Here is a 13788-nt window from a genome sequence, read left to right as displayed (position 1 = left end):
CAGGGAGGGACCCTAGGAGGAACACATGGATAGTCCAGCAAAGGAGGGATAAATGGGATCTGCATGAGTGGGCTGGGAGTGTGGGGTGACAGGGGGTGTGGAATGGGGGGTGAGAGCATAGGGAAATGGGAGGGTAGAGCTGGAACAGGGACAGAGTGGGAGAGTAAGGAGGGAGATACCGTGATGAATAAGGACATCATGGGAATGAAAAGAATAAATAAATTTTTAAAAAATTTGACTTTGATTACAAAGGTAATGCTGATTACTGAGACAGGGAAGACTGAGTGGGGATAGAGGGTGTAGGATATGTTGAGAAGTTGATTCAAGAGATGAGATAAAAGCATGGAATAGGAAAATCTGCATGTCATCTGTGCATGATGAGACCAAATGAGAGCATAGTGTGGAAAGCAAGCTCCAGAAAAGCTCTGGAACACTCCACCATTGCCAGAGTTCTGACAAGAGATGGCAAAGAAACATGAGAAGGAGCACAGCCATAGGCAGCAGGAGTACATGACCGAGCCATGCAAGCAGTGAAAGAGGTGGTCCAGGGATGAGGAAAAAGTCTAGTACATCTGCTGCCAGGAAGTCTCTGGCCAATACAAGGGTAATGTCAGTGATATGAGCAAGTCAGAAGTGCAATTCTATTGGGTTGGGAAGTTCAAGACACAAGAGAAAAAAGTTTCTGTGAATAAGAAGGATGGGGCAGGGTAGCTGGTTGCGGGGCACGGATTCATCAAAGAAGGGGCTTACTCTTTGGTGGTGTTTTTAATATAAATGATTTGTATCACACATGAGCAGGTAGAAGACAATACTGGGGACTGATCCCAGGAGGAAACAAGTTCTTGAGTATGCAACTTGTAAGGTGTACCAGGTAGTCAGTTCCTACTTTATAACAGGAGCAAGGAGAAGTGGTCTCAGCCTCCCTGCTGCCCATCAAGAGACATGCTTACTTCATGCACTAAGAAGCCATGGCATATAATACAATGGTGGCCCATATCTGTGTCAATCAAAGTGGGGAGCTGTCAGAAGAAATTAATAATCCAAAAGATCAAAAACAAGAAGACATATAATGTTACTCATTAAATGGGATAGACTAAAATAGGTTTCATACACTTCCAGTGAGTTTTGGAAGCACTAGGTAAACTTGCTTTAATGCACAATAAGACAGGGAAATTTTTAGTGTCACCAAGGAAAATAAGAGTCCTTTACTGTCCTTTACATAAACATATATATGTATATACATTTAATCATGGTAGAAGGGTTGGTATAATTTTTTAATTCTTTCATCATAAGGAAGAATTTTACTTGTTTGAAAAGGTGCTAGCATGTTTTATTTTCAAACTTTTTCATGATTTGTGATTTTATCAGTTAATCAGGGAACAGAATTTAAACATCTCATCAAGGTAGTGAAAGTGGTGTACTTTAATTTAAAACATTACTCAATTTGGTATTCAGGATAAACCAAATGGCCTGGGATTCAGACATTTTAATAAGTTCCATATTTTTATACCATTAGCCATCTGCTTGCAGCAGACAGATTGAAAATCCAGCAATATGTGTACATCAAATATTCATGGAAACCAAATAAAAGCTATTCTTTAGAAAAAAAATTACCAGTGACTCCAGAGAAGTGACAGCATATTTTGTTCTCAGGCTGTGTCTGTTGGGGTCCATCCTATGCTCTTTACTTTGTTGTGTATGCAACTGGTGCATACTGACTGTTTTTGATTGATGGACTCAAAATATCACCTGCCCTCTTTCTATAGGAAGTCACTAAGAGCAAGGGGGCACATTTGCAGTTAAACATAATTTTTATTCATGAACTGAACTATGTCTTTCTTGTTCGTTTGCTTTAGATCTTTCAGTATGTGGCAGGTTCAGAGGTTCAATTCTGATAGGCATGCATATTTAAACATCTTGGATCTGTAACAATCCATGCAGAAACTTTTAGAGAATAGCTTTCTTGGACATTTGCTAGTTCCTCTTGTTCATTTTATATTGTCGATTCTGGGCAAATTCTCCATCTCAAATCATTTTGTCCTTTCTGCTTTGAACAGCAAAGGGGAGTGGAAAGTGCTAGGCAAACACCTGAATTTTGTAAGAGATAAGAACTATATTTGCATGTTGATTTTTAATGGCTATCTAAGGACAAAGGATACCTGCTGCTATTCTCAATTTGAGACATTGAACTATTTGTGTTTTGTTAATTTTAGTATTAAAACCTTAATCCTCAAAAATTAAAAAGTGTTTTTTTTATTTCAGATACATTGCCTTGTATTGGTCTGTTTAGTTGTTTGTTTGTTTGCTAAAGCATTCAGCTGGGTGATATTAATTGCTTATTTTGTCTTCAGAATGGGATTGAGCATTGGGTGGGTACCTATTCCTACAAAACGAGCATGCTTAACTAACTTAAGAAGAGCTGTCTCTGCAGACTCCCCCTGCCATTCTCTAAGTGAGGTACTATCTCTACATCTCCATAGTGCTACAGAAATTGTTCTTCACCTGTTTACATAACATCTTATGAGTCCAGTACTGCAACATAGCCAGAAATTACAATTATAACTCTTGGAATGGCACACTAGTTCATTTTCAAGTCGCATGCCTTTGTTTGGTTGAGTGTTGATCCGGGTAAGCCTTGCTGAGCTTGATTAAGGTTCATTCATCTGTATCTCAAATTCTTTGGGTTCCCAGGATGCTTGTTATAGTGCTAGCAGATGCACTAATAGTCTGAGCTGGAAAATTGGCTCTGCTGCTTTCATACTATTAGACAAAAAGGTTAGTCATATGGGCCATGTTGGCCATCAGTAGCATGGCCATTCACTCTTTACTTGGAGTCCTGTTGAGGGGAAAGTCATCTGTAAATCTGTCATCTGTTCTTTAAAAAACACCTACTCTGTGGTAGCATTTCTTAGACTGCTAAGGAGTCAGTGCTTCCCAATAAAAGCAATGTTCATAGCTTTCTTCCCCGTTAAATCACGAAGTGCTCTGTGTTCATTAAGGCAATGTAGGTGGTAGTTAGCAGTTAGCTCTTTGAAATCAGGTAATCAATGAATTCTATTTTTCCATTTATTAACTTTATGTTATTTAAACAGAGTTTTACTTTCCTTTAGCCAGGGTCCAACCTGCTTTTGAGAGTGAGGGGGAGTGTACTCTCTCCTAGAAGTTATTGGAATGGTCTCCATGGATTGCTTGGCCTATCTCCAGTCACTGTGGGTTCAAGACTCCTCAGCTGAAGGCACACAGCCTTCACTCAGTATTTTCAGGATAAATACTGAAACGCAGGTCCCTCTCATGCCCCACAGTGCTGCTATTAAAATGGCAGTGGGGAACGGATACTGTTTTTTTTAATTTGCTTTGTCTTGTTTTCATTCTTGCTTATTGTTCTCATTTAAAATCTATTGCAGAGTAGTGTTTTTATACCTACTCTCTTCAATTAAGCAAACAAACTTGAATATCAACTCAGCATAAAATTGTTTGAACATTTATATAGTTGGGGTTTTATATTTACTTTTTTGGTTCTTTTACTCTTTTGCTCTTTGGGAGACCCACCACCCATCCCCCAAACAAAAACTCACATGGAGACTTATTCTTACTTATGAATGCCCACCCTTAGTTTGGCTTGTTTCTTGCTAGCTTTTCTTAACTTAATTATCCTATCTACCTTTTGCCTCTGGGCCTTTTCTTTTTCTTACTTCTGTAATCTTACTTTCATTCTCACTCTATGGCTGGCTGTGTGGCTGTGTGGCTGTGTGGCTGACTCCTAGCATCCTCCTCTCCTTGTTCTCTTGTTCTTTCTTCTTTTCCTCCCAGATTTCTCCTTTTATTTATTTTCTCTGCCTGCCAGCCCCATCTATCTTTTCTCCTGCTTTGCTATTGGCCATTCAACTCTTTATTAGACCATCAGGTGTTTTAGATAGGCAAAGTAACACAGCTTCACAGAGTTAAACAAATGAAACATAAAAGAATGCAACTCATCTTTGCATCATTAAAACAATTGTTCCACAGTATAAACAAATGTAACACATCTTAAAATAATATTCTACAACATTTCCCTCTTTTGTCTAAATAAAAAGAAAGGTTTTAACTTTAACATAGTCAAACTGCATACAACAAAAACAGTTATCAAGTAAAAATTACATTTACAATATTCTTTTCTTTTGTAGTTAGCATATTCAGAGAAAATACTGAATTATCTATTCTATCTTAGTGAGTCCAAAGTTTTACACCTAACTTACTTTCTATCATAACTAAAGAAAACTGCATCTATAACTATCTAGTCTTCAACTTCATCAAAGACCCAAAAGGATACAATATTATTGAACAGCAGAGACATTTGACTTCCTGAACAGTCATTCAAAGTTCCTCTGCAGTGTTGGGGCATTTGTCTTTAGTCTACAGGTCCAAAATATCTGGCAGTCTCTTCTGTGAAGGAAGAATTTTGAAGGATTGTCCTGCCTTGCTTTGGCAAAGTTCAACAATCTTTTTCCTGTGTGCCCTGCATGTCCAAACTGCATAGCACATTGTCAGCAGTCAAAGGCAAGAGCAGTTTTTTTTGCCCAGTGGCTACCATTGCCATAATGAAAGCAAACTCCATAGGAGTTTCTTCAATGCCCATCATCTCTGAAGTAAAGTGGTGCTGCTAGGAGCAGATATGTCTCACTGTCATGAAAAACCTTAGACTAACAAAACATTTTAAATGCCATATTCTGTAGGTTTTTGAAGTGTTTGAAAACCGTTTATCTATCTAAAATATATGTCTACATGGTCTTGAAAGCATACCTAACATATCTACAAATTTGGTTGTTATAGATGATTAACTACTGACCTGTATTTTTTTATTATCCTACATAGTTCACAAGAATAGATTTCAAAAATTAGAACTTTACCTTACATGTTTAAATGAACTGCATAGATACCTTAATCAAGAGCAAAAATATATATACAATATGTTGTAACAAAAATAATCTTAATTTTTGTCAATATCCAAAAATCTTTTAAAAAATAATAAAAACATATATAGTGTGTCGTAACAAAAATTATTCTAAATTTGTAACAACATACTATATTCCCCTAAATGATAACAACCATCTATAGTCCACCAAATAACCAACAGCCTGCCACAACCCAACTCTTGGAAATGTGGACATCATATTCTCCAAACTGCTTCCTCTGTCTGTGGATGAAGTATTGCTAGGGTCCCAGAGAGAAAATTTGAGATAATGGCCAAGTCCTATGAAGACTAGCTATAACCTTTGTTGATAGATATTACCTATCAAGGTTCAAAAGGTCTCCTGTTGGGGCCCACAGAGGCTCCCTAGTAAGGCCTTACTCAAGGTCAGAAAGTGAGGTAGAGCCATGGGGCTGCTCTAAGGGCTACCGTAAGGCAGCACACAGAGGATGCAAGGCCACTAACAGAGCAGGTAACAGATCCAGGGTAAAGTGGCCATGGTTGGTCATGACTGGGTTTCCTCTGGGACCTAGGGTGCTGAATGGAAACTGCAGCTCATAGTGGCAGGGAGGCACCTTGAGCCCTTGTGATGTGAGGTGATTGAGAACCTTGGGCCCCAGAACACAGGGGTCTCAGGGCTGGTGGGCCAGAGATGGGAGACACAGATGGACTGGGACTGTAAAAGCTGAAATGGAACTGAGTCAGCAGCCAAAGCCATGCAGCTTTTGTTTTCTGGCTGTGAAAAAATGCATGGTTCCTTTAAGAGATGTCTTCCTGATTCATGCTGCATGCATGGATATCTCTTTTTTTTTTTTTTTTTTATACCTAAAACACTTTCTTTTTTTTTTTATTGGTCATCTGTTCCTCTTTCTTTTTTTTAAATTTTTTTATTTTTGCAATACAATTCAGTTCTACATATCAGCCACGGATTCCCTTGTTCTCCCCCCTGCCGTCCCCCTCACCTTCCCCCAGCACCCCCATTCCCATCTCCTCCAGGGCAAAGCCTTCCCCACAGACTGAGATCAACCTGGTAGACTCAGTCCAGGTAGGTCCAGTTCCCTCCTCCCAGGCCGAGCCAAGCAATCCTGCATAGGCCCCAGGTTTCAAACAGCCAACTCATGCAATGAGCACAGGACCCGGTCCCACTGCCTGGATGCCTCCCAAACAGATCAAGCCAATCAACTGTCTCACCCATTCAGAGGGCCTGATCCAGTGGGGACCCCTCAGCCATTGGTTCATAGTTCATGTGTTTCCATTCATTTGGCTATTTGTCCCTGTGCTTTATCCAACCTTGGTCTCAACAATTCTCGCTCATATAAACCCTCCTCATTCTCGCTAATTGGACTCCCAGAGATTCACCCAGGGCCTAGTCATGGATCTCTGCATCCAGATCCCTCAGTAGTTGGATGAGGTTTCTAGCATGACAATTAGGGTGTTTGGCCATCCCATCACCAGAGTAGGTCAGTTCAGGCTGTCTCTCGACCATTGCGGGCAGTCTGTTGTGTGGGTATCTTTGTGGATTTCTGTGGGCCTCTCTAGCACTTTGCTTCTTCCTATTCTCATGTGGTCTTCATTTACCATGGTCTCCTATTCCTTGTTCTCCCTCTCTGTTGTTGATCCAGCTGGGATCTCCCGCTCCCCCAAGATCTCTTTCCCTCGACCCTCGCCTTTCACTACCCCCACTCATGTCCAGGCTGTTAATGTAGATCTCATTCCATTTCTCTGTCATTGGGCAATCCCTGTGTCTTTCTTGGGGTCCTGTTTTCCAGGTAGCCTCCCTGGTGATGTGAGTACCAGACAAGTCATCATGGATATCTCTTTTAGGAAGTCTGCAGTGACTCATCTACTATGATGCCACCTTTGCCCTAGAGCAGACTTCCTAGTGGAAGGCTACTGGCCAGAAAGTGCCTCTGTAGCTGAGAGAGAAGTTTCAGAGACCCTTGTTTTAATTGGGTTGTTGCACTCAAGGGAACTGCAACAAGTTTTTGGATTTCTTCATATTTAGAGCTTTTGCTTCAGAGTCATCATGACTTGGACAGCTATACAAAGACTTGAGGGCAGCTGGTGAGCCAGGCCATGATCTTGAGCTTTCAATGGAATGTTAAGACTGGTATCAGAACTGACTTTTTGAACTTTTCAGACTTAAGAAATGGGATGGATAGGAGTGGTTCATTTGCAATGGGACAGTTTTGATTTCACCTATACATAAGTATTCTATTAACTGTGGTGACTGATGAACTGTTTTGTGCAGGAATGGACCTGTTTTGTGGAACTATTTTGTGTAAAAGGAGCTGTTTTATGTAGAAATAGAAAAGTTTGTTTTTTCTACTAAGGCTCAATATGAAGCTTCAAAAATATAAAGTAAGGGGGAGTTGTTATATTCCTCAGTCTATTTAATTAAAAAATCATTTTCTTGTTATTTGTATGGATAATGTTAGCCTGTATTAATGTATCCTATGTTTGTTTTTTTTTTTTTTTTTTTTTTTTTTTTTTTTTTTTGGTTTTTTCGAGACAGGGTTTCTCTGTGTAGCTTTGCGCCTTTCCTGGGACTCACTTGGTAGCCCAGGCTGGCCTCGAACTCACAGAGATCCGCCTGGCTCTGCCTCCCGAGTGCTGGGATTAAAGGCGTGCGCCACCACCGCCCGGCCCGTATCCTATGTTTTGTTAGCAAGAAATGCAAAAATTTCTATTAAGAAATTGCTTCCGGATGTTTGCTAAAGTTTATGGAGTATAAATAGTTCTATTAAGAGTTTGCTTTTGGATGTAAGGTTGTGAGAATTATAATTGTGTATAGTAATATTCATGCTAGAATTATGGCATTTACCTGTTAATGTTAATAAATCATGGTATGGTGAGGTTAAGGAGTCCTTAGATTTGATGTGGTTGCATCAGGAGTTTACTGATTTTAAAAAAAGTTTTGATGTAGCTAAAAATGCTATAGACATCCTGAACCCATTTAAAAGGGCCATTCCATCTTAATCATCCTCTATTCCTTTACTAGGAAATATAGCAGCCATAAGGAGCAGGTGTATTGCTATGATTATTTCAGCTACTTGCAAGCTCTTAGTAGAAAGTTGATTAAGAGCTGCATAGAGTTAAGCTTTGTACCCTCTTTTGCCAGAACCTGGTAGCCAAACTTTATCTTATAAAGAAGAGGAAATCTGTGGGGGTCCACAGAGGCTCCCTAGTAAGGCCTTATTCAAAATCAGAAAGTCTGAGCTTGATTTCCCCAGCAGGGCTGCATAATAGGATGATTTGGTCAAGGATGTGGTTACCAGGCATTTTGAAGGGTCTACACTTGTTGGTACTTTATACCTCAACCTTGAGAGGGGGAGATCTTTTGCTCCTCCCCTTGCTAATATATAAGAAGTCCATCATGATTAAACATGGGGTGACTAGGCTTTCTGAAGCTATCCTGTACCTCTGTCTTTCTTGTCATCTCTGTCTATATTTCTATCTAGTACTTCCTCATTACTCTCTCCTCCCCACAAGAACCCCTCAACAAGTCAGAGCTCCTACAGTCTCCCTTGATCAATCCTGATCCATATTATTTCTGAAGGAATCCATAGCCTCTCATCTCCTGTGGAAACAAAACTCCAAAATATTTTTTTATTTCCATTTGGCACATATTTTTTTGACTTTTTAAAAGTTACAGCTTCCAGGCATTGTGCAAAAAAAAAAAAAAAGAAAAAAAAAAAAAAGCCGGGCGGTGGTGGCGCACGCCTTTAATCCCAGCACTCGGGAGCCAGAGCCAGGCGGATCTCTGTGAGTTCGAGGCCAGCCTGGGCTACCAAGTGAGTCCCAGGAAAGGCGCAAAGCTACACAGAGAAACCCTGTCTCGAAAAACCAAAAAAAAAAAAAAAAAAGTTACAGCATTCTAGAGCATATAGACTGGTTTATTTTAATAGTCCTTCTTTCTTTTGGTCTATTAGTAGCTGTCCTTTGCTTTTTAACAATCAAAAAATTAAAATCAGCACAATACTATATAGGATCCAGAGTCCTTATGTATTTCCCATCTTGTGTGGCTTTTTTCTTTTACTCTGTCTTTAAAGACTTTATTATTTTTAAACTATTTATTTCTATGACTATCTATACCATTTTCTTTCTTTCTTAAGCTTATGCACATTGTAAAACATACTGGAAACTTTTTAGAGGGTTTTATCATCTGAACCTGATTTACTGTAGAGCTTTAGTCTTTTTTGACCACACGCATGAGTCTTAAACCTTTCCTAGAGCTCTAGAATGTTGATGCTTGTACTGTGCCAGACATATTTTACTCAGTTTTTTTATTCCTACCTAACTACTGACTTCTCAAGGGCTTGCCTTAAGACAGAAACTCTTACAGGAGCTGAGCTGTGGGAGGACCCTTCTGTATGCTGTGAATGTGTATTACTCACATTAGTTGATAATAAAGCTGTTTTAGCCTATAGCAAGGCAGGATAAGGTTAGGCAGAACAATCAAACTAAGAACTCAGAGGAAGAGAGGCAGAATTTGGAGATACATGATTAGCTGCCCCCAAAAGCAAGATGCCAGAGGACTGATAAAGCCATAGAACATGTGCCAATACATAGATTAATAGAAATGAGTTAGCCTGGTGGTGGTGGCACACACCTTTAATCCCAGAACCTGGGAGGCAAAGGCAGGCAGATCTCAGTGAGTTTGAGTCCAGCCTGGTCTATAGTGTGAGTTCCAGGACAGCCAGAACTCTTACACAGAGAAATCCTGTTTCAAAAAAATAAAAAAAAAGATAGAAAGAAATGGGTTAATTTAAATGTAAGAGCTTGTTATTAATAAGCTTGGACCATCAGCCAAGCATTCTGTAATTAATATAAGCTTTTTTGTATTTATTTGGCACTGGGCAGTTGAGACAAAAGGCTCCACCTCCATTTATATATGGAACTCCATCATTCTTCATGTGTATCCACATAAAGCCTGAGAAAGCTTAAAAAAGAATTCTAGACACACAAATATCAAGCTAAAAACAGCTTCCTAGTTGTGTTTCTCATGCAGGCAATGGTGCAGAGATGGTGCACCATGGCATGTGGGCTTGAGTTACAGCATGGCAGGATCCTGGCATGTGAACTTGAGCTGCAGCATGGCAGGTTTCTGTAGTCTCACAAGAACCATAGTACAAGTGTGTGCTGAATGAGAGATTTAGGGTTTTTGCTTACACAGAAAAAAAAGGTTAGAGATACACAATAAAGACAGATTCAGAGGAAAAGGTCCCTAAACAGGTCACAGTATGTTGAAAAGTGTTTAGGCTTGAGAGAGAGAAGAGAAAAAATATATAGCCTTAGATTAAAAATATAGATTTAAAATAATAAAATAAAATCCTTAGAAAGAGGAGTAAAGTAATATAAAGGAAGTGAGCCACATGAGGATGGAAATTATACAGAGAGTCTGGATTACATATGTTCTGTTTTCTTTGGATTTTATGACTGTTAATGAGCTAACTGTTGAAAGACATTTGATTGTAAAAGGCACTTAATTAAACAAACCTATATATTTTAAAAATATCTTGATTCCAAAATTTAAGTCAAAAGGTATGTCACTTTGGTGAAGAGGTCATGTTTTTGTTTCCACAGGAAATGAGAGACTATGGGTTCATTTTGGATTAAGAAAAATCATGTTTGGCACCTGATTGGTTGAAGAGGTGAGTGTCTGGGTGACCAACTGGACAGCCTTGCTCTCTAGGTCCTAGCCTTCAGAGGCACATCACACATGCCTCCACCACCCACCTCAGTCCCAGCAACCCAGCAGCAGCAGCATTCCCATGCCAACCATCCACTGCCACATCAGTGACCACTGAAGCCACAAGCTCCACCTGCACCCAATTGGTGGAAGAGTGACCACTGGAGTCACAGGTTCTACTTACACTGATTGGCAGAAGAGCCCCCAGCAACTTGGCAGCAGCATCCTTTCCCCAAACCATCCCCTGAAGCCTCATTGACCCCACAGGCACCACATGTATTGATTGGAAGAAGAAAAATCCCTGGAGCTACAGGCCCTACCAGCACCAATTGGAGGAAGAGGAACCCCCAGAGGCATAGACTCCACCTGCACCAATTGGAGGAAGAGATGGGTAAACAGTAGTGTAAGAATATGTTCAGCAACATAAAGAGCAATATGGCACCACCAGATACAACAAAACCTGAACATCCCAACACAGATGAAGTAGATGAAAACAACCTTAAAAATAACTTTATGAAGATGATAGAGGCCCTTAAAGAGGAAATGAAAAATACCCCTTAAAGAAATGAAGGAAAGGAGAAATAAAAAATTAGAAGAAATCAATAAATCCCTTAAAGAAAGACAAGAAAGCCAAGAAAAAAAAAAACAATGAAAACAATCAAACAGGTGAAGGAAACAGTTTGAGACTAGAAAATTGAAATAGAGACAATTAAAAAAACACCAACTGAGAGAATTCTGGAAATGGAAAATCTGGGTAAATGAACAGAAACCACAGATGGAAGTATAACCAATAGAATACAAGTGATGGAAGTGAGAATCTTGGGTATTAAAGATATGATAGAGGAAATAGATTCATCGGTCAAAGAAAATGTTAAATCCAAAAATTTATTAACACAAAACATTAAGGAAATCTAGGACACCATGAAAAGACCAAACCTAAGAATAATAGGAATAGAAGAAGGAGAAGAATTCTAGCTCAAGCACAGAAAATACATTCAACAAAATCATAGAAGAAATCATCCCAACCTAAAGAAGGACTTGCCTATGAAGGTACAAGAACCTTACATCAAGTAGACTGGACCAAAAAAAGTCCCATCACCACATAATAATCAAAACAGTAAACATACAGAACAAAAAAGAATATTAAGAATTTCAAAGAAAAAAGGTCAAGTAACATATAAAGGCCTATCAGAGTTACGCTTGACTTCTCAATGAAAATTCTGAAAGCCAGAAGGTCCTAGACAGACATTCTGCAGACACTAAGAGACCACAGATGCCAGCCCAGACTACTATACTCAGCAAAACTTTCAATCACCATAGACAGAGAAAGCAAGATCTTCCATGACAAAACAAGATTTAAATAATACTTATCCCCCACTCGGTTCATACCCAGGGAGGCCTGCCCCTAGGTCCCATCCCTGGGCCACAGCCATTCCCGGGGAAGACCTACCCAAATCAGCCCCAGTTGCTGGCCAGTGGGCAGGGCTCCTGCGGGAAGGTTCCCCCTCTCCAAGACCCCCCAGTGGACCCTGCAATCTACATGCCCTGCCCCCACACCCATCCACCCGAGACCCTTGCCACTTCCTAAGACTTAGAGACCAACCCCCAGATCCCGTCCAGCCCAGAGCTCCCATCTGGCCCAGAGAGCTCCCATCTGGCCCAGAGAAAGAGAGAGCTCTCATTGGACCAAGAGTAAACTCAGGAGACAAGGAATCTGCCAGCCATGATTATACCAAGAGTGGATTTCTGAGAAGTAGAATCTGCCACCTCTCATTGGACCAAGAGAGGCTTCCTGAAATGCAGAATCTGTCAGCTCTGACTGGACCAAGAGCCCTGATAAGACCAAGAATAAATCCGTGAGTCACAGAATCAAGTAGCTTGGGTTGACCCAAGAGCAGCTCACTGAGACACAGAAGCTGCCTGATCCAATCAGACCAAGAGCTAAGATTAGACCCAGAAGGGCCCCCTGAGACACAGACACAACAAAGACAGAGTGGACCAACAGCAACTCACTCAGACACCGGCACCTCTTATACCTATTAGATGAGGAGATGGGCAGACGTCAAGGCAGAAGTACATACAATAACATAAAGAGCAATACAGCATCACCAGAACCTAGCCCTCCTCTAACAGCAAGACCTGAACATCACAAGGTGGAAGAAGCAGAAGAAAGCAACCTTAAGAAAAGCATTATGAAGATGCTAGAGGTCTTTCAAGAAAAAATGAAAAATAAAATTGAGGAAAAGATAAACAAAAAAGTGGAGGAAATCAATAAAGAAAATGAGGAAAAGTAAAAAAAAAATGGGAAGAAATCTATAAAGAACTAGAGGAAAAGAAAAAAAGTGGAAGAAAACAATAAATCCCTTAAAGAAAACCATGAAAAAGCAATGAAACAGGTGAGTGAAACAGTTCAAGACATGAAAAGGGAAATAGAAACAATGAAGAAAACACAAACAGAGGGAATGCTGGAAATAGAAAATCTGAGTAAATGAACAGGAAACAGAGATACAAGCATATCCAGCAGAATACAAGAGATGGAAGAGAGGATCTTTGGTGTAGAGGATACAATAGAGGAAATAGATTCATCAGTCAAAGAAAATACCAATGCCAAAAAAGTCATAACACAAAATGTCCAAGAAATCTGGGACATCGTGAAAAGACCAAACCTAAGAATAATAGGGATAAAGGAAGGAGAAGAATACCAACTCAAAGGCACAGAAAATATATTCAACAAGATCATAGAAGAAAACTTTCCCAACTTAAAGAAGGAAATGCCTATGAAGATACAAAAAGCCTATAGAACACCAAACAGACTAGACCCCCCAAAAAAGTCCCCTTGCCATATAATAATTAAACAACTAAATGTACAGAATAAAGAAAGAATATTAAGAATAGCAAAGGAAAAAGGCCAAGTGACTTAGAAAGGCAGACCCATCAGAATAACACCCAATTTCTCAATGGAGACTTTGAAAGCCAGAAGGACCTGGACAGATGTAATGCAGACATTAAGAGACCATGGATGCCAGCCTAGATTAATATAGCCAGCAAAATTTTCAATCATCATAGACAGAGTGAACAAGACATTCCAAGACAAAACCAGATTTAAACAATCCTTATCCACAAACCCAGCCCTACAGAAAGTACTAGA

Source organism: Peromyscus californicus, unplaced genomic scaffold (genome assembly GCF_007827085.1).
Source record: "Peromyscus californicus insignis strain IS unplaced genomic scaffold, ASM782708v3 Scaffold_5__1_contigs__length_169319896, whole genome shotgun sequence".
NCBI classification, from domain to species: Eukaryota; Metazoa; Chordata; class Mammalia; order Rodentia; family Cricetidae; genus Peromyscus; species Peromyscus californicus.
This window is presented reverse-complemented; position numbering follows the sequence as displayed.